The sequence below is a fragment of the Diabrotica virgifera genome, chromosome 8, assembly GCF_917563875.1.
Source record: "Diabrotica virgifera virgifera chromosome 8, PGI_DIABVI_V3a".
Taxonomy (NCBI): domain Eukaryota; kingdom Metazoa; phylum Arthropoda; class Insecta; order Coleoptera; family Chrysomelidae; genus Diabrotica; species Diabrotica virgifera.
This window is the reverse complement of record NC_065450.1, coordinates 74,605,137-74,631,659: the sequence shown is the minus strand read 5'-3', so window position 1 is coordinate 74,631,659 and position 26,523 is coordinate 74,605,137. Positions and strand designations below refer to the sequence as shown.

Here is a 26,523-nt window from a genome sequence, read left to right as displayed (position 1 = left end):
AGTTTGCCTTTTTAAAGTCTTTAACTGAAGAGGTTGAGGAGTGGGGAGCTGTTTGTCTCGAGTTGTTCATTTAGAACTATATATGTATTTTTCAATTTATTAATTTCCATAGATTCTAATAAAGATAGCTTAAGGCCTTTATTTTAAATATGCAGAATTTGAAACTGTTCATTAAAAGAATGATTATGATCTAGAAGGTGAAGTGCGTATGTAGAAGTGTCTGTTTTTCTATTGCTGAAAGCTCTTTTGTGTTCGGCTATCCGTTTGTCAAAGGTTCTGCCAGTTTGACCGATGTAAGTTTCCGACAGTCACCACAAGTTAGTTTGTAAACACCACTCTGTAGTTGTTTTCTCTTTCAGCTCTTATTGTTGTTAGTATACACACACCCAAACTTATATGGAATCACCTGATATTTCTTATTATTTCGGGCGAATTTAAAAACGAACACACGAAGTCAAACAATATTTATTTTAAAGCAATTTAATAACAAATACATAACAATTAAATAAAACAATAACTTATTTGACAAACAAATTGAAAGTAGTTTTCTTAAAGTGAATAGCACACAAAATTTCAATGTAAAACGAATAATGTTTAACTTGTTTTTATTTATTTTTTTTGTATTTTGTGGTAGTCAATGTTATCACCTCTAGTGCTTATTAATTTCCATAATTTTTTGCTTCAGTTTGCGTGGGCCCGCTCCTAATCAAATTATCAACATTTTGTTGTGGTAGGTTGCTCCATCCTTTAAAAGCAGCTTGTACTAGCAGTGCGGTGTTTTGTGGATTATCCCGGCGAGCTCTAATTTTTCTTTTAAGCATATCCCACAAATACTCTATAGTATTAAGCTCGGGTGAGCAAGCAGGCCACTCCAAGCAAGGGATACCTTCTGCTTCAATGATGCCTGTAGTCACTATAATGGTATGTAGAGGTCCATTATCATGCAATAAAATTAAATTTTCTCCTGTTGCGCCTCTCCAGAGCCTGACTACAGGTTATCAACATACCTGTGAGCAGTTAAAGTTGATTGGATGAAAATTAAAGGAGTTTTTTTACGGATCACAATTCCTCTCCAGAACATTACACTTCCCCTTGTATATTTGTGAACAGATCTGACAGTTTTCGTTCTTGCTTGTCTTCCTCGACCTCTAACTACACGATTTCGTGGGTCATCTGATTTTCCATTTGATTACATTAAATTCTGACTGTTTTTGAAAATAGCACATTTTGTCAATTCACAATGTTCCAGTTTTGGTGGTGAAGACACCAATTTAGGCGATCAATCTTGTGCTGCCTCGATAACTCGGGAACCCATAACTGTCACCTGCTGTATACTTCTTGGTACGAACTCTTCTTCTTATCCTTTCAACTGAAACAGTTACACATTTAGCTTCCAAAAGCTGCCTTTGGAGCTGCAGGTGAGAAATGGTTGGGTGTGTTCCAGCTGATTGGACAATTAAACGATCGTGGAGAGCCGTTATTACTTTTAGCGACTTTCCCTTGCTTTATTTTTGAGCTTTCCTAGTTCCAGTTACCTAGCATATGTTTTGGACAGAACGCCCTGTATTACTCCTAGCTCTGCAGCTATGTCCATCTGAGAACATTACTTTCTCCACAAGACCAATAATATTTCCTCGTTGTAAGTTCTATAACCCCACATGAGGCATATTTTAGTTTTTGGACGCAAAAGTTAGTTTATTTATTTTCGTTCAACTTGCAACTCAAGCAAATAATCTATACCGTACCGGGCTGTACTATCCGATTGTCTTGTATATTTGTTTATTTTCAATAAAAACCTTTATTCTTCGCAACAATAACAAGTTTTTTCAAAAGAAATAAATATTACTTTGAAATACATGGTGATTCCATATAAGTTTGGGTGTGTGTATTTGCTTAAGTTGTTGTTAGTTCTGAAAGCTGGTTTGTCTTTGTTTTTTATGTATCTGGCTATTTTTGTTGTTATTTTGCCAGAGCAAAAGGTAGTGGGTTCTTTCTGTGGTGGTGGATAAACTAATTTCAGGGCTTTCTTATGGAGATTTTGGTTTAAATTTTTGTTAATTTTTTGATCGTTATAGCCATTGTTTACTACTATTTGTTTAATGATGTTCAGTTCTATCTCGAAGTTATTTTTTGACATGGGAAATTCTGTCAGTCTATGGTAGGCTGCTAATTTGTGTTGTGTAGGATGGGATGATAAATTGTGTATAGTTGTGACAGGGTGGGTAGGTTTATGATGTACGGAGAACTCATGTTTGTTGTGTAGTCTGGTAATTGTTACATCTAGAAAGTTTATGAACTTACTCGGTTTGGTTTCTATTGTAAACTCAATATTACTATGAAGTGAATTTATGTATGATAGAAATTGGTCAAGTTGCCTGTTAGTTCCTGTAAAGCATGCTGATGTATCATCCACGTATCTCCACCAATAAAAGAACTGTTTAAATACGGGATGTTTAGAAATTGTTGTTTCAAGCTGATTCATAAATATATCTGATAGCAATGGGCTTTTAGAGGATTACCCATAATAAGTCCTGCACTGTTGTTTGTGTATATTTGATTATTAAATTCAAAATAGTCTTGATTTATGCAAATTTCAAGAAAGTGTGAAATTTCAGATGCAATGTTCGGATTTGTAGAACCTTTGACAAGCTGATAGCAGAACACAAAAGGCTTTTAACAATAGAAAAACAGATACTTCTACATACGCACTTCACCTTCTAGATCATAATCATTCTTTTAATGAACAGTTTTAAATTTTGCATATTCAAAATAAAGGCCTTGAGCTATCTTTATTAGAATCTATGGAAATTAATAAATTGAAAAATACAGATATAATTCTGAATGACCAAATCGAGACAAACAGCTCACCACGGGTCTAGGACGTTTCATCGCCGCCGTTTCGATGCCGCCAGTTCGATGCCGATGCCGGCCGATTCATCGCCAGTCAATTAATCGCTATCTGATATATTTCCGAATTTTCGACAGTTACAATTATTAGTTATTTTTAGTATTAATTAGGAATTCTAGGAAATGCGGGATATGACCGCGATGAAATGGACTGGCGATGAACCGGCGGCATCGAAACGGCCGGCAATGAACCGGCGGCATCGAAACGTCCCATTCCGCTCACCACTTATCAACATCACTCTGTCGAAACAGCTGTAGTCACATAGTTATAATAAATTTTGTGGAAGTATAGAAAACAAACGTTTTCAGTGTTTTATTGTTATATGAAAAAATGTTTGTTCGATAAATATGGTGGACATTTTAATAAGTCCGACACGTAGATTATGTCACATGACAGGGGTTACATTTGTGGTAAATAACAGTCTGATTTTTGCATGAGAGTTTAATGAAAGGGTAACAAATCAATTGGAAGTTTTGTCCGACAAAATACGTGGGACGTTTTCGTAGTCTAATATTTCAAATTTTTAATCTGTTTCACAATTAAAACTTCCCCTGGTCCAGTGTTCCCGTACATCATAGTTTGTCCGACTAGACGCCGTTAAGCTATTAACAAATTTTCAGTTTCCTCTTAACCTTCGGATGACCAAGCGGGGGAAATTGTGACCCCAGCGTTAGTTTTTCTTTAATAAATTCAAAGTATTTTTAATTTTTAACTCATTATTTTTTTTATTTGACTTTAATATCATTCTAGATATTCTCATATTTTGAAATAAAAAAAATTCCCTATATTTTACGAATAAAAAATATATTCTGAAGTTGATGTTTAGCAAAATAGCGTCTATTATGTGTAATTACAAGTAGTTTTACGCTAATGACGTCGACTTTGCAAAGTAACAAGACACTTACTCAACATACACACTACACGTGACACTAATACTCATGTTGTGACTGGCTGAATGATATAAAGTCCATGCCAAAAAAAAAATAAAAAATTAAACAAAAAAAAAATCTTTATTATTTTGTTAATTGTCATTTTTGACATTTTTGACCTGGGGTCATTCCCCCCCCCCCCTTGGTCATCCATGTAACAAAAAAGGTTGGTCATCGGAAGGTTAATAAACCTGTTTTTTGGTACCCGGGATCTAAGTCTATTAGCCCCTTGTTTCCATGTAGCAAAATGCAAAATCCTTTATTGCCGTTATGGTGGTTCCTGTTTATCTGAACCATGTCAGATAATTGAGGGGTGGTTACCCCCTACCATAAGGGTTGATGAAGTAACACTACTTTCTGTAAATTCATTTATGTGTACGCTGAAGTAACTACGGTAAAGAGCTGGTGGTAAAATATTTATCCGCTGTGATGTTTACCCGTTGGGATCTCAAATACCAATGACTAATCTTTACGCAATGAATTTAATACTAAGAATGTGTAATTCCCTGTTTAATGTTTTGATATATATATATATATATATATATATATATATATATATATATATATATATATATATATCTTTGGTTCACTGAGTGTGTTTCAAAGATCTACATCTTATGTTTTTAAATATATATATATATATATATATATATATATATATATAAGTGAGAGTGTTTGTATTAAAAATGCTGTGTCGACTTGATTATAAATAAAGAATAATATTTGCTACTGCAAGCTGACCTTGTATCGAAAACTGATACACTGGTGTGGTAATATGGGTCAATCATGTTTATTATAAACAAACGTATTTGTTTTACCAAGAACATTTAAATATTAAAAGAATTTGTCTTTTACTTAATAAGATGATTACTAAGAGATGCAGTGTATCCCAATACACCGTCATATGTAAAATATTGTGAAAATATGTTAGAATAAAAGAGTGACAATTCAGACTGAGGTGCAGTGGGAACTGTCTGCAAATCGTAACATAAAAAGAAACTATAGTTTCCAGTGAATTTTAGCGATCGCTTTATTTGATTCCTTCGTCTTATTAGAAATGTAACATAAATAGAGTAGCGGAAAACTGACTACCAACGGCCCAGTGTAGAGAACACTGGAAAGAACTGAGGGAGGCATATGTCCAGCGGTGGACGCGATTGGCTGATTGATGATGATTAGAGCTCGAGAGATATGCAAAATGCATATTAAGTGCATATTTGCATATTTTGGATAACTTAAATAAGTGCATATGCATTTATTAAAAGTGCATATTTTCAGATATATCACAATATAGACAAACATCTAATTTAGCATAAGAGTATATCGTAAAAATAAATAAACACATAGTATAAAATAAATAAAAAAAGTGTAAATAGTATAAATAATAAATAGTAAAACAAAGTTCAAAATCATTGGTGACAACTATACAGTGTGTCAATTTGAAAAAGTGCCACCCTTTATAATTTGGTTCCGAAAGAAAATATAAAAATATGCAAAGACAAATCAAATTTATTTGTGAGGCCGACATTTTGTAGACAAGTTGTTAACTAAATTATATCAACCTTCTAACGGGGGCGGACACAACCCCCAAAATCTTTAATGGAAAGGTGTGTTGAGTGATACCTCACTTTAAAGGTCGTTCAACTACCTTTTTAAAAATACCACATACATTATATTTCTTTCAGTATTTTTGAAAAGTTGGTTAAACGACCTTTAAAATGATGTACCCCTTTTATATTAACCATTCACCCTCTTTATACGAAAGATTTTGGGGGTTGTGTCCGCCCCCATTATAGGGTTGATGTAGTTTAATTAAAAAAGGGTCTCTATTTTTAGAGTTTTGAACTCAATAGTCAATAGATCTACAGGTTTACTTAATTTTTTCAAAAAATACTCCAAAAAATACTTAAAGTGCCCCAACACTAAAAAAAATCAATTTGGAGTTCAATATTCCAATATTTTAAGTTTGCTCCTTTAACTTAATGCTTATAAATGTGAATGTGAATTAAAAAGAAATTTTTCCGTGTACAAACAGTTATTATTCAATCGCAAAGACATGTTTCCCTCGAAAATTTAGAAAAACATTTAATAATATACAGGGTGTAACAAAAATACAGGTCATAAATTAAACCACATATTCTGGGACTAAAAGTAGTTCGATTGAACCTAACTTACCTTAGTACAAATGTGCACACAAAAAAAGTTACAGCCAGGGCCTATTTTACCACTACGCCCGTGAGGCACCTGCCTCGGGCCCACATTTTAATAGGGCCCGGAAAGATCACCAAAAAATTTTTTATTGCAATAACAAAATAAATTTTTAAATTTTTTTTCATTTTACGAACAGGAAATGATAAATGATGACTGTTGATTTTCAAGCGACTTCACTTGTCACAAGTACATTTCATCTCCGTCATCTCCTATAAAAAACGACAATGTCATGAACTATTTTCCTAGCGATAAAGGGGACTGGCCAAAACATTTAAATCTGGAATTTCAACAATGTTTTATAAATAATCGACCAAATTAATATATTGATAAAATTAGTGAATGTGTTACAAAACTGGATAATAATAAAACCAGACATTTGCAAAGTGCGATTTTTTATAAAATGAAAGCTAATGAGGAAAAAAATCATCACGAGTTGTTAGTGTACAGTCCTAAATGTAGCCGTGTTTATTGTTACGTTTGTAAACTGAATTCCACGAAAATTATTGTTCTTCTAACATTCGATGGGCATAATGACTGGAAAAATATCAATAGGACAGTTATTTAACATGAGCGATCTCCTGAACAGATTTCATCAATTGATACGTTAGTCAAGAGAAGTAGTACGACAGCACAAAGTGCAACATGAATGGAAAAAAGTTATTTAGAAGAAAATAAACATTGAAGAAACGTTCTTCAACGAATAATACCAACGGTCTATCCTTTTATGGTTCAACAACCAAATTATTTACAAAAGGAATCGCATTTAAGATGAAGACAGCCCTATATTTTGGCTATTAAAATAAATACAGATTTGAAGTTTTGCATAGTTATACAGGTTGAATGTTCACATTTAAGATACTCAACTGAAATTTAAATTTTAATCGCGGCCTACTGCGAATCCACAAGCAGTGTAAATTTTCGATATTTTGCTTCCCGTTAGAGATATCGGAAAAAGTTATTTGAAAAAGTTGTTCCAAATATTATTCTAAACCCACATACCATATTTTACGACAAAATTCGCACTTTTAGTTTTTTTATTATTTGTAGTCAGGACCCTCAAACTTAAAATTGGCTGGCCCGAATTGCTTCTCGGGACAGCTGAGATGAATTTTAGGGACCCGACTACAAATATGGAAAAAAGTAAAAGTGCGAATTTTGTCATGCAATTTGGTATCTATGTGCGGTTAGACTAAGATTTGGAAGTACTTGTTCAAATAACTTTTTCCGATATCTCTAACGCGAAGCAAAATATAGAAATTTCACCCTATCTCTGGATTCGCAGTAGGCCGCGATTAAAATTTAAATTTTAGTTGAGTATTTAAAAAATGTGAACCTGCAACCTGTATTACTGTGCAAAACTTCAAATCTATATTTATTTTGATAGTTCATCTTAAATGCGACACACTGTATTTAAAAAATGTTTAATTGTTTGAATACAAATTTAATTTATTTTTAATAAAAATTTAAATTTCTGGTGCAATTATATTTCTATTAAATAATTCATTTATTAGTTCATTTATTAATTCATAATTCATAAGTTATTATTATTATTATTAAATCATATTTAGGGGCCCCTAAATTGGGTAGTGCCTCGGGCCAGATTTGAAATAAAATAGGCTCTGGTTACAGCCCTTTGAAGTTACAAAATAAAAATCGATTTTTTCCGATATATCTAAAACTATTTGAGGTTTCTTATTGATAACGGGCATGTGGCATTCTTATGACAGGAATATCTAAAAAAAAAGTTATAGTGAAATTTGTGCACCCTATAAAAATTTTATAAGTGTTTTGTTCCCTTAAACCCCCCAAACTTTTGTGTACGTTTCAATTAAATTATCACTGTGCCACCATTGGTTAAACACATTGTTTTTAAAACTTTTTTGCCTCTTAGTACTTTTTCGAAAAGCTAGTATTTATCGAGATATTTTGAATATTTGTCACATCCACCACATATTTGTATATACTGTTACGTACGATTATGAGACCTGGTAATAATATGCATTTATTTATAAATTATTACAGTTTGAGGTATATTTTGAACCATATTAAAAATGAATCCACATCTCGATAACAGGTGTCTTATCGGAAAAATATTAAGAGACAAAAAAGTTTTAAAAATACTGTGTTTAACTAATGGTACCGCAATAATAGTTTCATTGGAACGTACACAAACATTTGGGGGGTTTAAAAGCATAAAACCCCAATAAAATTTTTATGTAAACATATTAAAAAAGAAGGCACATCTAGATTAAAACTGGTTTATCGAAAAAATATTAGGAGGCAAAAAAGTTTTAAAAACATTGTGTTTAACTAATGGTATCACAATAATAATTTGATTGTAACGTACATAAAAGTTTGGGGGGGGGGGTTTAAGGGAACGAAAACCCCATAAAATTTTTATGGGGTACACAAATTTCACTATAATTTCTTTTTAAGATGTTTCTAACATAATAATGCCACATGTTCATTTTCATTAAAAAATCTCTAATAGTTTTCGATATATCGGAAAAAATCAATTTTCATTTTGTAACTTTAAAGGGCTATAACTTTTTTTGTGTGCATATTTGTACTAAGGTAAGTTAGGTTCAACAGAACTATTTTTATTCCTAGAATATGTGATTTAATTTATGACCTGTATTTTTGTTACACTCTGTATATAGTTTTAACTGTAATAATGATATAATAAAGAGTGATGATGATGATGATGAATATAAAGAACAAATAAATATAATGATGTAGGTAATAGAAATTTTAATAAATATTGTTTTTGACTTTAGCATAAAATAAATTAATAATTACAGATTGATAATCAGTAATCGTAAATTGTCAGTTTTAGACAATTCAGTCATGGCTTGCTTAAAATTTGGAAAGATTTAGACCCGTAATTTAATCATTTGCTCTGAAAAATGAAAATATCTCGAAAACTAATAAATTTAGACATAGGAAATGTTATATAAAAATTAAAGTACGATAATGGTACTTTTCGATAGTGATATAAAATACAGTATGTTTCATTTAAAATTACTGAGAAAATAATATACTTGTGTTTTGACTCACCCTGTATTTAATATAAAGAACATGAGCAATATCGACTATTTATAAAAATTTTGACAATAAATAAAAAATATGGCATTAATAAACCATTGCCGTTGTGCTTATTTTTATTTATACAGGGAGTTAAACTTGTTACGATTTTCATATAAAAGTGGTTATAACTTTGTTAATACCCTGTATAACATACTAAACCTTTATATTTTTGTAATGGAGAAGTTAAAAAGATTTTGAATATAAAATAAAATGCAGGGTGTTCCATTTAAAAAAACACAATTTTGATCTGTCACTATGTTATCGAACACCCTATAACATTCTAACTAATTTTGTAATGTGAAGTTCAAAGTTGGCTGTAATTTTTGTTATTAACTTTTATCGCTATCCATTACTATAACGGATCTACGGAGCTTTACCCCACTAATCAATCACCCTGTATAATAGCAGTTAAATATTGTATTGTTAGCTAGTGCTAAGCTATTCTGAAAATTTCAGGTACCTAGGTAGCCTAGAACTATTTTTAAAATGGATTACAAAATTTGCGGAGACCGTGACAACAACCACGCCAAGTATATAAAAACGTTTTAAAAATACGTTCAATACAAGGATTACTGCGTTTTTATTTGTATGCATTAAATGCATAAAAGCATATTTTATTGCATATTTCAACTAATTTTTGTGCATATTTGCATGCATATTATAGGGTATTTTAAGTGCATATTTCCCGAGCTCTAATGATGATGAATAAAAATGTGGTTAGAGTACGTCAGATACATCTCTTCTTCTTTATCTTCACGTGCAATTCGGTAAATATGACATAAGACACAATGGTTGTTTTTGGTTTAGAAAACTCTACGTTAAATAAACTATGATAAAAAAAATATTAAAAATATATATACAGGGTGTCCCGAAAAGATTGGTCATAAATCATACCACACATTCTGGGGTCAAAAATAGTTCGATTGAACCTAACTTACCTTAGTACAAATGTGCTCATAAAAAAAGTTACAGCCCTTTGAAGTTACAAAATGAAAATCGATTTTTTTCAATATATCGAAAACTATTAGAGATTTTTTATTGAAAATGGACATGTATTATTCTTATGGCAGGAATATCTTAAAACAAAATTATAGTGAAGTTTGTCCACCCCATAAAAATTTTATGGGGGTCTTATTCCCTTAAACCCCCCTAAATTATTATTGTGGTACCATTAGTTAAACACAACGCTTTTAAAACTTTTTTGGCTCTTAGTATTTTTTCGATAATCCAGTTTTTATCGAGATGCGGCTTCTTTTTTAATATATTTACATAAAAATTTTATGGGGGTTTTGTCCCTTTAAACCCCCCAAATGTTTGTGTAGGTTCCAATTAAAGTATTGTTGTAGTACCATTAGTTAAACACAGTGTTTTTAAAACTTTTTTGCCTCTTAGTCTTTTTTTGACAAGTCACCTTTTATCGAGATCGGGCTTCTTTTTCAAAATATACCTAAAAATGTAAATTATAAATAAATTTTCAGATTATTAACAGGTCTCTATAATCGTACTTAACCATATACAAATATGTGGTGGATTCAACAAATATTCAAAATATGTCGATAAACACTGGCTTATTGAAAAAGTACTAAGAGGCAAAAAAGTTTTAAAAACATTGTGTTTAACTAATGGTGCCACAATAATAATTTAATTGGAACGTACACAAAAGTTTGGGGGGGTTTAAATGAACAAAACCCCCATAAAATTTTTATGGGGTGCACAAATTTCACTTTAATTTTTTTTTAAGATGTTGCTGCCATAATAATACCACATGTCCATTTTCAATAAAAAATCTCTAAGAGTTTTCGATTTATGAAAAAAAATCGATTTTCATTTTGTAACTTCAAAGGGCTGTAACTTTTTTTGTGTACACTATTGTATATAGGTAAGTGAGGTTCAATCAAAATATTTTTGACCCCAGAATCTGTGGTATAATTTATGACCATTTTTTTCGGGACACTCTGTATAAAAGTTCGCATGTCTCTGTATTACTGCCCCTCTCAATCGCTTTATTAAAGAACTTTAATAAAACGTCAATTGAATGTCTCGAAATTTCCCGTATGTCGCAGAACTAAACAAGCGCACTTATGAGTCATTGTGGGAAAACTGCAAAGTTGCACTTTTGCGACGAAAATGGTCGAAAGAGTTTTCAGTAAAGAAAATTCGTTTAGTGGATTCAATTAGTATTGATCTCACACAAGTAAAAGAATAGCTTCGTCACAATACAATACACTATACAGTAGAACAAAAACGCTGTTATCCAATTTTATTTTTATTTGGACTGAACAATATGAAAAGTTCTTGGAACTTTATTTTTTGTTTTAAAGTAAAAAAAATACCGATACAATTTATGTTTACGTATTTTTTATGGGAAATAAGCCACAATTTTACTAAAAAATGAATTTATTAACAAGAAAGAACAAAGAATTGCATTTATAGAATACCTTGTGAATGCGAACAATTTTATTTAGGTGAAACATCAAGACCATTAAACGTTAGAATAAGTGAACATCAGTCTTATATTAAAAACAGAGAATTTGATAGATCTCAGATATGTCAACACGCATGGGATAATGAACGTAGAGTTCAGTGGAGAGATTCAAGTATAGTCCTGAAAGAATCAGATAGTAAAAAGAGAAAAATCAAAGAAGCGGCTCTAATTATGCTAAATGAAACCAATTGTGTCGCAAATTCCTCGGTAGAATGCAGTAGGATGTGGTTACCCATACTGAAAGAGGAAGTCAATAGAAAGAAAATACCACGATTAGTAAGTCAATAACATATCGAGTTAGTACAAATTTTATATTTTAGTATTACTTATTGTATATCTATGTAATATTAATATTATTTATAATTTAAACATATTAAAGTCAGAGTTTGGTATTAGTTTTTTGAAGGTAGATTAAATGTAAGACCAAATACTTACGATGTCGGGATAGTATCACGAGGTTTTTTCCTGGTTTTCCCTCGTGATTTACTATGGAATCTCTAACGCGAGAATTTTACTGTCATCGTTGCATTTGGTTGTCTTTTTAAAGACAGATCACATGCTATGATTTTTTTGCGACGGATATTCTTGAGTTGGGATTGATTTCATGTAATCGAATGAACTATATTTTAGTAAAGTCGTCCCAGGAACGCAACTCATAAATATTGGCGATATCATTTTAAAGTCTTCTACTTTAAAATGTATAATATACGTCTGAATTGCCAATATAAATGAGTTAGATTAAATAAATTATTAGAAAAATTTTTTTACTTAGCAACAACATGTTTGTTTTATTTTAATAGTATTTTGTATTTTGACAACGAAACCCGATTTGGGCTTCGAAACGTTAATAAATTCATTTTTTAGTAAAATTGTGGCTTATTTCCCATAAAAAATACGTAATTATAAAAATGCCACAAGGAAATAGCTTCAGAACAACACAATTTATGTTGTAATTTGTTTCCTAATGACAAGTAAGAGTTCGCAGTGACATATTTAAATACTAAATTGAAACTAAATACGTGCTATATTATCAAACACAATTACAAGTGACAATTGACTACCGATATCACTAGGTACTGACATTGTGAATCAGTGTTGACAAATACAAAATCTTCGCAGTTTACAATAAATGGTCGATGACAAAAATATAAAACCAGTTGCAGTAACCACATAATTATTTAGGTACATTTATTAATTTATAGTAAATAAGCTTTCGATAGTGTCGAGATATGGGCGATAGAAAAAGCTCTAAATAACAGCAGAATAGACTTCAGGTACAGGCAACATCTACAGAACATCTATAAAACCACAACTATGACAGTCGAATCCAAACTAATTCCATAGCAATCCGTAGAGGCGTAAAACAAAGGCGTAGAGATGTAATATCCCCAAAACTCTTCACCTTAGCTCTGGAAGACGTCTTTAAAGAACTGAAATGGAAAGACATGGGTATCAACATAAACGGAAAGAAACTCAATCACCTCAAATATTGCGAAGATGTTGTTCTTATTACAACCATCCAAGAAGAACTAGCCACAATGCTGACTCAACTAGCACAAGCATCAGAGAAGATAGGATTAAAATAAACAAGAGTTAAACAAAAATAATGACAAATACAAATGACAGAATAAAAATAAATATAAATAATGTAAATATTAAGGTTGTTGACGAATGCATATACCTGGCTCAAATAATCAAAGCTAGTAAAGAGAACCAAACAATTGAAGTACAAAGAAGAATCAGATTGGCGTGGGCAGCGCTTGGAAAATTAAGATGGATACTAAAAAGCACAAAAATACAGCAAAACCTAAAAAACCGTGTACTTGACCAGTGCATCCTTCCTGTCCTGACATATGGCTCAGAAACATGGACAATAACAAAGGCCAACATAAACAAAATAGAAATAACTCAGAGAAAAATGGAAAGGTCCATGCTATGAATAAAACTGCAAGACAGAACATCAAACAAATGGATAAGAGAGAAAACAAAAGTAAAAAATGCAACTGAACATATAACAGGGTTAAAGTGGAGATTTGTGTCACTGGAAAAGCGCAGCCATGGACAGACAGATATGGAAAGATTTGGTGAAGGCCTATGTCCAATCATCATCCTGCCTTCTGCATCCAAAGTTGAACATAGGCCTCCCCTAATTTCTTCCAGTTTTGTCGATCTTGGGCTTTCCGCAATCAATTCTCAGCAATCCTTTTGACATCGTCTGTCCACCTTGCAGGTGGTCTAACTCTACTTCTTCTGTCTTCTCTTGGTCTCCACACTGTAATTTATTGGGTCCATCTCCCGTCCTTCATTGTGGTACATGGCCCGCCTAATTCCACTTCAGCCATGCTACTCGCTCTATGACATCTGTGACGCCTGTCCATTTCTGATTTCTTCGTTTCTGACCCTGTCTCTGAGAGTCAGTCCAAGTAGTGACCGTTCCATTCGTTTTTGGGCCACTCTAAGTTTCGTTGCTGTGGCCTGGGTTAACGATAATGTTTCGGCGCTGTAAGTCATAACTGGAAGCACACATTGGTTGAACTTCTTCCTTTTCAAATAATTTGGCAAGTTGCTCTTAAAGATGTCTGATAGAGCTCCATATGCGGCCCGTGCTGAGGTGATCCTTCTCTGTAATTCAGTAGTTTGATTGTCCCTGGCAATTTGGATTTCATGCCCTAAGTATTTATATTTTTGAACCAATGCTATTTCGTTGACGTCGACTTTTGGATTTTCGCTTGGTACCAGATTTGTCATGTATTGTGTCTTTCCCACTGGCGAAGCGTCCATGTAACCACTGTTACCATTGGTAACAGTTAAAAATCTTGCAAATAAATATTTATGACCACTATGGAATAATTCCATTTATATTTTTTACCAACAGAAATATTTGTTAATAGTACCTAATTCAGTAAATAGCCAACTAGACGCACGAAAATATTGGCGAGATATGTGAATCCATTATCCATTGCACGTTATTATATGCTGTTACCAATTCTGGCAGTGGTAACGCAGGAGGAATCTCGCTATCGCTCGGGACTAGCTCGTTTTAGAAAATTTTGAAAGAGCTACGGCTCTAGACACTGCGCGCGGGCACGCTGTGTATATCAGTATTGTAACCATTTTGAGGATTGGTAACGTTGGTTTAATACCTATTACATATTACAGTGTGCGTGCATTTAAACATGGAAGAGTGTTGCTACGTATTGCGTAATTGATCAACTATGTACTTGAAAAGTCTTTCTCCTTGTATATTTTTTATATATATAATTTTGAAGAAAAAAATGATATTGAAAATGGAAGAATTCAAATATAAACAATAGTTTTCAAAATCTGTTCTTTTTCCTACTTGTTTATTTTTTATGTTAATTTTTTGGTATAATAATATGTTTAGTTTGTTTATTATTTATTGTTATACCTGTTACATATACATAATTGCATACATATAATTTGGGAATAGTGATTTGTTTAATTTTATTTCACAGGACTGAAAACAAAAACTTATATTTGGGAGGTTCAAAATAATTTTTTTTAAATAAGATTTTTTTGCATCTGATGTTGGTGACACTTTAGAAAAAGTCACGCGTCGCCACTGGTCTTTCCAAAATTTATGTTTAAACCAACTTTTTTAGAGGCGGCATCTAACTCAGTAAGTATAGTTCTAATCTCTTTTAAGTTGTCTGTTATAAGAACTATGTCATTCCTATGTCCAGGAACGACATGCCGTTCCTATTACGACATAGTTGTCCAAAGTTAGATATAAATGGGCTAAAGAAGAAGAAAAAAAGCTTTTTTAAAGTTTTCCATTTTGAGCCTAAACAAAATCTGTTTGAAAACTCTCCGGAGACTTATCCGGGAAATTTCGAATATATTGCTATTTTCTTATTTTTTTAACACCGTCTCTACAGAAACATGTTCTTTCTTTTCAAACATTTTATATATAATGTTTCAAATTTAAAACTTACAACCCTCAAGAAAATTTTTAGTCTTAAGAGGTGGTCTAAGTTTATATTGTACGACGTCTACATCACTATTTACGCCTTTTCTGTTTTTCATAACTGATTTTTGTCTCACTAATACACAATGCGTCACACACGTTTATGCACGGATTAATAGGTTGCATAGGGCCTCCATTGGCATAAAATAATCGTGCAAATGAAATACATAATACATAGTTTAATGAAATGGCGGAACCAAAATAATATTAACAGCTTTACTGTGCGGGCACTACTTACTAGCTTATTTTGAAGAAATATTTGAAAAACTCAAGTCTTCGTCTAAATTAAAAATAATCTTACTTAGTAATGACAACGTAGACACAAATAAATATTCTAAACTAATAGCATATCTTTTGAATTTTTATTAAATACTCCAGAATAAAAATACAGTTGTTAAATGTTTAAATATTTAATTTGTTTTTTATGGCATGGCTTGTATTAAAGTATGCAAACAACATTTTGAGTAATAAATCATTGTACATTGATGAAACATGATTCTACACTTCACCAAGAAATTAACGCACCCCCTTAAAAATTGGTCATTTTTAATGTCTCTAATTTTCTAAACCTGTTGTCCTCTCCATTTTATAAATTCTAGAATCTAGAATATTCAACGGGGTGATGCGAACTTTGAGAAAAAATCACAGTTTGATTGGTACACCCGGTATACAATGACAATATGTCTAGCAACAATATTATTACAGTGATATTGTTAAGAAACATGTTAAAAAAATCACTTAAATAGGACACCAGGTTTAGGAAATTCGACATCAAAAATGACCAATTCTTAAGTAGTCCAGGGCGCATCTGTTTTGAGATGGACGTTGAGAGGTGACTCAAATTTTTTTGCAGAAATTGCTTGAAAATACATCAAATAATAATATTTGAGTTATCCTCCCTCTCAAACAGGTCCAGAACATTGTTTAAATAATCAAAATGTCAAAAAATTAAGGAAAAATTCGATTTTTTTTTCGTTTTTTGATTATAACTGTAAAAGTATTCATTTCCGAGAAAAGCTTTACTGACATAAAAGTTGCTTAATTAAATTTCCTACAATATAGAACTGGCAAATTTTTTTTAAAATAGTCACCCTTGTTGCAAAATAGCAATAATTGCGAAAAAACAATACAAAAACAAGTATTCGCATTTTACGTTTTTCAACCATTTATGCTATACTTAGGACCTTCATATTTCACCAAGAAAAACATTATGGTACAGTAAAATAATACTGTAAATTTTATTAAGATCTGTTCAACAGATTTTGCAAAATAAATTTTGCAATCCAGCTTTCGCAAAAAAAATTCATTTTTTCAAAATGTTACAGGACTGAAAATAAAGCAGATAGCAAGTTGAAATTTTTTTACTTATAGAAGTGTACTGTACCTTTCATTTGCAATTTGCAAAATTAAAATCGATTAATTACCACGGCGTCAGGAAGTTTTTTAAATAAACATTAATTTTTGGTGCTACGCGCAGGACAGCGGTGTTCGATTCACACAAGTTGATTTCCACCAAAATTTCTTCTAATCTTTATCTAATATATTATTTTCTTACTCTATATTTTGTTGTATTTTAATATTTTAATTCCACAAAAATCAAACTAATTTTATTATTGTTTGTGAAATATTGTTTAAATAATTGCATATGTTTAAAAATAATAAACTTTTATTCTCTAAGTTAAAATATATAAACAATAAAGTTTTTGCTAATAAAAGTGTTATTTCAAAGGATAGAGTATGTGTTTTTATTTTGCAATAAACAAATTTATTTACTTATACCGAAATGTAATAAAAATTAAAATGTATCAATCATTATCAAAGGTCATTGGAATGCCCAATAAGAGCAAACTATCTGCTGTCCTGCGCGTAGCACCAATAATAAATGTTTATTTAAAAAATTCCTGACGCCATGGTAATTAATCGATTTTAATTTTGCAAAATTGCAAATGAAAGATACAGTACATTTCTATACGCAAAAAAAAATTTCAACTTGTTATCTGCTTTATTTTCAGTCCTGTAACATTTTGAAAAAATGAATTTTTTTTTGCGAAAGCTGGATTGCAAAATTTATTTTGCAAAATCTATTGAACCGATCCTAATGAAATTTACAGTATTATTTTACTGTATCATATAGTTTTTTTGGGTGAAATATGAAGGTCCTAAGTGTAGCATAAATGGTTGAAAAACGTAAAATACGAATACTTATTTTTGTATGTTTTTTTTTTTCACATTTATTGCTATTTTGCAACAAGGGCGACTATTTTTTATATTCTTAACCAATTCTATGTTATAGGAAATTTAATTACGCAACTTTTATGTTAGTACAACTTTTCTCGGAAATGAATACTTTATAAGTTATAATCAAAAAACGAATAAAAAAATCGAATTTTTCCTTCATTTTTTGACATTTTGATTATTTAAACAATGTTCCGGACCTTTTTGAGAGGAAGGACAACTCAAATATTATTATTTGATTTATTTTCAAGCAATTTCTGCAAAAAAATTTGAGTCACCTCTCAACGTCCAAATGTGCTAATATTTTTACAGATGAGCCCTGGTCTAAAGATAGTGTGTTAATTTTTTGAAGAAATATATTTATATCTAATACTGTTTATGTCAATGGCCGTTACAGTTGAGACATTTTAAAGTATATATTTGCTGATTATGTTTCACACATGTTCCTAACTTATACATATAATATACTACTATAAAACTACTGTTGCTCTTTTAATGTTAATTTTATTTGCATATTTCTAAAGAAAGATAACATTTTAAATAATTCTCTAGCGTTAGGGTAAAAGGACTTAAGTCAGTAAATGGAATATTGCAGAAATAATTTTTAAAGATTTGATGAAACATGCTAAATCTATTTTTATCCTAATTAAATATTTTGTCAGCACATATGGGTCAAAAACAGCTTAATTACAATACATAATATAGTTTAATATGAAATATTGTAAAATAATAAAGTTTGATCTGACTTAAGTCCTTTGGATCAGAGAATAAAATAGTTAAGTTTTTTTGACCTGATATTTTAATTATATTAAATACACAAGTTTACATTTTAATAACAGTAATATTTAGTTTTTATATTATAATATAACTAATAATAATAATATATTATGGAATTTTTGCCGGGGAGATCCTTTCGGATAGTTCCAGCGCCAATTACATCTTTAACCCTGTTTTAAGTAACTAGTGTCGATGTACACTAGTCCAGGGGGACCGACGGCTTAACGTACTCTCCGAGGCACGGTGAGACGGCTCGTGTCATTATTGGAAATGAAAATGGTTTGTCTTTGGCAGGGATCGAACCCACGTCTACTGGCGTATGAGGCCAGCGTTTATGCCGTTACCCACGGCCGCTCATAATATAACTATGATGAAGTTATTCGTCATCAGAAACAAACCCCTCTAAATCTGGGTCCTTATCGTTCATCATACTTGTAGTTGGCAGTTCTTGATAAAAATTTTTTATACTTCTGGTACGAGCGGTGAGAGATCTAGAAGATGTTGCTGTTTTTCAAGAGCTATAGGTATTAACCCATCATACTTTTTCTTGAGTTCTATTGCACTTTGTCGACTTCTTCTAGTAAAATTAATTTCCTTAAAATTTTCTGACTCTTCCAGAGAACTCTTATAAAATATTGTAGCATATTTTTTTCTGTATTGCAGCCAACGACATTTCTGCAATTTGAACAACTCTCCATCAACATTTTTTTGCTTCTTTACAAACGTTGTCCTTAATAAAGCAGCAAAATCGTAGAAGTCATCTGAAGTTAATTCAATGACCTTAAATGGATGTTTTTTGTTTGTACGTCTAATGAGACTTACCCAATCATGAGGATGAGCAATTTTCATTCCCGATTTTTTTTTTTTTTTTTCAATAAGGGAATGGTCGACATCGCATTCCATGTGTGAATGCCCAGATATTATAAATTAATGGTTGATCTCATTTATTGAGCTTTTCATTTGAATGACTGACATGAACATGGCAGCTACGTGGAAATTTTTATTCTGTCCTGCACATGTATCATAGTAAAAGGTTATTTTAGTGACTTCAGGTGGCAGGTTCATTATTTTCTTGAAAAGACAAGAAGCAATCTCATTTGCACCACTGTGAGCAATTGATTCATGCCAGATATAACAGGAAGCTGCTCCTGAAGCACAATTATGTACAGTTATATGTCCAGTACTTTCTCTTATAAAAAGAAACAGAAGAAGAAGAAGAAAAACTTTAGCGTTTATCAAACAACAAGTGAGTGTTTTAACAGGATCATGAAGATTTATGTCATAAACACTTACACCGGCACCTACGCGTGGACTATTGATATAGAGGACTTGAGTTTCTTAAGTCGTTTATATCGGACAAAACTACAAAAATAGCATTCGGTAAAAAGGATTTTAAGTTACATATGTTCATTTGGTCAAACAAAAATAGTCTGATGTGTTCGTTGAATCAGTCTTAATAAAAACCTTATATTTTAAGATTGACTTAATTCTTTTTTACCAAAACAAACTTCTTCACAATTTACAACCAAATTTGTAGATAACTCATTTTGGCCAAAAATGGACTTAAGTCCTTTTGCCCTAACACTAGAGAATTATTGTTGTTAAGAGTGTATTCAAGAAAAATCGGGCAAATGCTTTTTAAATGCAATAATTTTTTCGAACCCTGAGAAAGCTAATAAATATTTTTTTAAAAATTTACACGCAGAATGAAAGATTACAGTGTAACTGAGAGCCAAAAGTCAATTAGAACAAACAAAAAGTTTCTCTTGAATGAGATATTTGAAATGAAAAATCACACTAAATTTTCTCTTGGTTTTTCACCCCTGTAACTTATTAAAATAAACATACGAGTTATCAGGGACTTTCGGCTCTCGGTAATAATGTCATCTTTCAATAAATTTTGATGTATGGGAAGACTGGAACAGGGGAAGTTTTAAATGTGGAACATGATTTTAATTGTGGAACGTGTCTTTCTCACAAGTTTATGATTGTAGGCTTTTTTTTAAGTTTATTCAATAGCAAACTTTATATAATATCGTGGGCTTACTCGACTGGTAAAACCCATTTAGTGCAAGCACTTATCTAAACGTTAATACTAAATGTGAATAAAATATACTAACTACCTTATAACACAATCTTATACAAACAATATACTTTAAGTTGCTTTAAATGGATCTTACTTTTATTATTTTATATAATCAAAAAAATTTCTTCTACCAAAAAACATTTATGTTTATTACTACAAACATCAGTTAAGAGCACATAACCGATATTGCAGAAATATATTTAACAAAATGATGCAATGCAATACAGCTAAAAAGATAATTCCGCTGGTTTTGGTTCTACTTCAACAACAAAAGATGATCCAAACAGTATTGCTGGTCCAAGTTGTTCGATTTCTTCAGTGCTCACTAAAGATATCATCAAGATTCCTGAAGTACAAGATTTTGACTCGGATTGTTCAATTCAATTGTTTCAAAAAAATAAGAAAATTGAATCCAAGGCACCAAAGGTATCAAACTGCGAAAAATGCCGGTTCCAGTTCAATGCACACTTTTCAGAAGAACTTAGAAAATCACTTTGTCACAACTTTTGGCATAGTGAATATTTGAAGCAAAAAGAGTTTCTTCTAGGAACAGAAAGTATATCACCGTTAAGGAGAAGAACAGAGAGTTCAAGGAAAGAAAGAACCGATACAAAAATTTACTATTTAAATAATGATGTGCAAAATATCCGGGTATGTAAAAGCTTTTTTCTTAAAAAACTTTATGCATTTCGGCCGATATTATTGATACTGCGTATAAAGGCAAGGGAGTGGGAAAATGTTTGTTGGACAAGACAATAGAGGTAAGAAGACTCCACACCACAAGACAGTCCAAGAAAGCATAGAAATGTTGTTCTGAAGCTATTTCCTTGTGGCATTTTTATGATTAACTATTTAGATGGGAAATAAGCCACAATTAAATTGAAAAGATAATTTTATTTGTATTGTATTTTGACAACGAAACCCGATTTGGGCTTCGAAACGTTAATAAAATTCTTTTTTCAATTTAATTGTGGCTTATTTCCCATCTAAATAGTTAAAGTATAGAAAGAGCGAAAAGTCATATAGAAAAGTTTCCTACCAAGGAATCTCATTATTCCAAAAAAAAAAACTAAACGTTTGTACCTGAACCCTCAACTTAGCATTACGAAAATGTACAATTTATATAAACAAGAATGTTTAAATGAAAATGTAAAACATGTAAGCGAAATTACTTATACGAGGATTTTTTGTACCGATTACAACTTGTCGTTCTATAAGCCAAAAAAGATCAATGCCAGCTTTGCACTAAATATAATTCCTTAAAAGTGGGCCCGGAGAAGCAGCTGTTAGAAAATGACTATGTACGGCACATTATACATAAGGAAGAGTGTATGAATGCGAAAGCAGACGATAAGGAGAAATAATGTCAGCAGCATAAAGAATTTATGTGTCGTATCTTTGATTTGCAATCAGTGTTACAAATACCTTCCACTGACGTCAGTTCTATGCATTACAGTCTTAAATTATGCATGTATAATTTTACCATTTATGAGCTACGTGAACCAAATGATGCCTTTTGCTATGGATGGACAGAGTTACAAGGAAAAGAGGCAGTTCAGAAATAGGTAATTGCTTACTTAACTATATTAACCAAATGAAACCTGAAATAAAGCAGCTATAAAAGAATATGTTGTCGTAATGGGGTAGTTGCTATGAGAAGAGGGTTGGTTGTTAGGAATACACTATTTGTCCATACTTTATTTATTGAACACTACTAATTATTATCAGTAACCGTTGGTGTGCTTAAAGTAGAACCATCTACGAGTGCATCTGGATTAAGAATGATATTTAATTAACGAATCAATTAGAATGAATTACGGTGCCTTCATGTATAAGTATATAAACAAACTTGTAACATGTAGTTTGTTTATATTGCCGATTCAGCTTGACCATGACATACGAAAATATGAATTAGTTGACTATGCATTATTGTCGACTGGTGCTTCTAACAAATCTAGGTCACCTACTAAAATGTAAACAAATGTGTATGTTTTGGTTTTGTTTCTAGTACATTTAAGAATTAAATGAATATGTCTTGATCTCAATTTTGGATGTTGATAAACCTTTACATCCATCCCCTTCGGGAAATTTTCTGACTACATGCAAGGAAGAAAATTGTTGTGCTCCACCAACTGATTACTTTAAAAGATTTATACAAATATATACAAATACAAAATACAAATATAATATACAAATATACAGCTTATTACCCTATAAAAAAATGGCCATCAAACATCGTCTATTCTTACTTATTACTTCCTTATATCTCGCGAAATTCTACACTCTGAAATTGTAATGTATCTTTTATCTTTTCCCGATTTAAAATAAAATTATAACTTTAACTCCTACATTTGAACTTAATTTTTAATTAAACTTCTTTCACTTTTAAAATAATTATTTGATTTTCTGACCTTTTACATATTCTTCAATTAAAAAAAAAATTCTCCGTTTTCTTCCTGTTCTTCTTGACTGGTACTTTACTAATACATATTTTCATTTTCTTTATACTTAGTACTTTCTTCATAGTGTACTATTAAACATATTTCTTCTTCTTCATATTTCTTCATTAAACTCATATTTACTTCACATATTCTTCCTTTTCTAACCCTTACCTACTCGGCGGGATTTTCACAGCTTTAAATCCTTGTATTTGCTTCCGGTCCTTTCTCCACGTCCTTAGGCGTGGGAAGGTTTGTTCCAAATAGACAAAATGGATAGTTGTGCGCTTTAAAAAAAATCTTCTACATTTTGCATCCCTAAATTCCTGTCTGATCCGAACTGCTCAGTCTTGATGAGAGTCGGTTAGCTTCAAAACACGAAATAAGCATGCTAAAATCTTCTGATGTTCATTTTGTACCTTTTTCTTGACAAGAGTCGGTTTTCTCCCTGAATTGTCAAATTTTGGTTCTAATATATTGAAAAAAAAAATCAATGGTCTACTTAATTCAACCGATATTAAAAACTTGAAATCAAAATCTTATTGTCGGTATCAAAACTTCAACATTCAATAAAAATTCGAAAGAAAGTGGTAATAAAAATAGACTATATTTTATTTAAAAAATCACGAAAAATCTATTTATCTATCATTATTCTATCTAGCTAGGACTATTCTTTTTCAATCCTATCTATCTATCTAACATCTAACACCTATCTATCTAACATCTATCTAGCTAGGGTTAGTTTTCTTAGCTAGGGCCCTATACTACGTGCACGTACTACCTATAAAATTTACCTAAAAATTTCGAACGAGGAAAACTTATGAATAAACGCTCAATAAATAATGTGACTTTTTGCTATCTACTAAATAATAGTTTTTTCTCACTTAGTTCGCGCAATTAGTCACTTTATATACCGTCACAACGAAAAAGTCTCTATTTCTCTGATTGAAATACAGTCTTACATGACCTCATTTGACTTAAATAAGTATATTAGCATTATAGAAATTTAAAGTTAGTTTACATAATAAAAATTTAAAGTAACTTTATATTTTATTAATTGTCTCTATGTTACCTGAAGCAATACAAAGTATTCTTCTTAAATAGTACTTTTTACTGTACAAAAGTCTCTTCAATTATTCGGTTTTCCATATCTTTGTCATTAAATTTTCTTTACCTTAATCTTAATAACATGTCTATCATTATGATATTATGATAAGTCTTATTTGTCAATCTTTTTTTGTCCTTTTCCCTCCAATGGGATTTTCTTGTTAATATATAAACTTCCTTACGTCATTATAACTTATAAGTCTTTATTTTTCTTCTTACATCATTACTTTTACATCATTTTCTTGCATCGTTTCTTCATAAATTCATTGTATAAAAATTCTTGTATATCCTTGTATATAAATAATTTAATATCTTTTCCGTAGTCATATTTTTAATTTTCGTCTTTATTGTTTCTTTGTCTTGTCATTGGTAAAAAAAATTCTCTAAATCTTGAGTGTATAATTTCAGTAATTTTTTATGTCTTATTAATGCGTAAAACTCTATTCAGCAAATTCCTGATGTATCTATTTCTGACTCGTTCAGGGTCAGGTATGTAACAAAAATATAATATACTTTATGCAAAATAAAAGCCTGATATAGCGTTTCCTTAAATTAAAAATATTATGTAATTTTAGACTGCAAATAATGCTTTGATATTCTCTCTATTAGAATTATAAACAAAATGCATTTGTTTTCATTAAAAAATAAACTTAGTATCAATAATGATCTGTATGTACATTAAAAAATATAAACTAGATTATTGAATATAACCTCTAAAACTTAAAAAAAATGAAAATTTGTCCTAATTTATCAGTATTCAATAAAAATTAATTCTAATAATTTCCAAAATATTTTTTATATTTTATGCATTTAAGTTATATTAATAAAAAATGTTCGTGTATGTGAGACTGTATGCAACGAAAAAAATAGCTCAAAAGTTACTCACGCGTACACTATTGTCATTGTCCACTATTAATTGTCCATGAAGTCTGGTCCTCTTGACGTTGGGCGTGGCTCCCACGTCTCCAAACCTCGTTCCTTACGTCATCTACCCTGCGGCTACGTCTCTCCAAAACCATCTCATACTCCATCTACCCATTTTTTTCGTCTCTTCCAATTTTTTGTTGCCATCTTTCTGGTTTCTTCCTACCTCAGAAGTCCAGTTCGTCACTCAGGTCGCCATATAAAAGAATATGTTGTCGTAATGGGGTTGTTACTCTGAGAAGAGGGTTGGTTGTCAGAAATACACTATTTGTCCATACTTTATTTATTGAACACTACTAATTATTATCAGTAACAAGTTGGTGTGCTTAAAGTAGAACCATCTACGAGTGCATCTGAATTAAGAATTATATTTAACGGTGCCTTCATGTATAAGTATATAAACAAACTTGTAACATGTAGTTTGTTTATATTGCCGATTCAGCTTGACCATGACATACGAAAATATGAATTAGTTGACTATGCATTATTGTCGACTGGTGCTTCTAACAAATCTAGGTCACCTACTAAAATGTAAACAAATGTGTATGTTTTGGTTTTGTTTCTAGTACATTTAAGAATTAAATGAATATGTCTTGATCTCAATTTTGGATGTTGATAAACCTTTACACAGCTATGTTTGTATTCTGATACCTGTGGCGGACAAAACCGCAACCAAAATGTTGCAACACTATTTTTATATTTGGTCCAAACTTCAAACCTAGAAATCATAGAGCACAAGTTCCTCGAAAGTGGCCACACCTTTATTGAGGTTGACAGCATGCACAGTGCTATAGAGAAAGCAAAGAAATACGTTCCAATTTATACCATTCAGGATTGGTTTAATATTTTTAGAATCGCAAGATCAAGATGTGTCCGAAACAAAAAAAGTACGGGCTATAATGTTCGACAGATGAATTTTTCAGATTTCAGAGACCTTACAGATTTATCAACAAAGTTAATAAAAAAACAGGAACAAGCAAGCACAGTAAATTGGCTAAAAATCAAGTGTCTAAAATATGAAAAAACACACCAAGAGTAATTCAGTATAGATATGGCCATACTTCGGAGTTCAAAGTAATTCAAGTATTTGATAAAACTCTTCCAACTGTTTTGAAGAAATAACCCTTCAAAATTTATATTCAAAATAATTCCAATAACAGGGAAGAAAAAATAGCCTGCTGCAACTGTGTAGTAAAGGAGACATCCCAGAAGAATTTCACGGTTGGTACAAATCTTTGCCAATATCGAAATCAGCTGTAGACGAAGTTCCTTTCTCATCCAACGGTGATGAAGATATTGAAGACTGAAGGAATTTGTTAATACATGCTATAAAATTCATGTTGTGTTA

General features: G+C 31.3%; 1 protein-coding gene across 2 annotated transcripts in view; it reads right to left on the bottom strand.

The window, feature by feature from the left end:
* The window catches only part of LOC114334475 (facilitated trehalose transporter Tret1), a 102,939-nt gene that overhangs the window by 44,246 nt on the left and 32,170 nt on the right, over positions 1 to 26,523 (bottom strand). The window contains exon 1 of one of the 2 annotated variants that reach the window (XM_050658426.1): positions 15,847 to 15,943. The exons of the other annotated variant lie outside the window; for it this stretch is intronic. The gene's annotated coding sequence lies outside the window, so the exon portion shown is untranslated. Of the gene's footprint in view, positions 1 to 15,846; positions 15,944 to 26,523 lie in introns of those variants that run through there. 2 annotated transcript variants of the gene reach the window in all.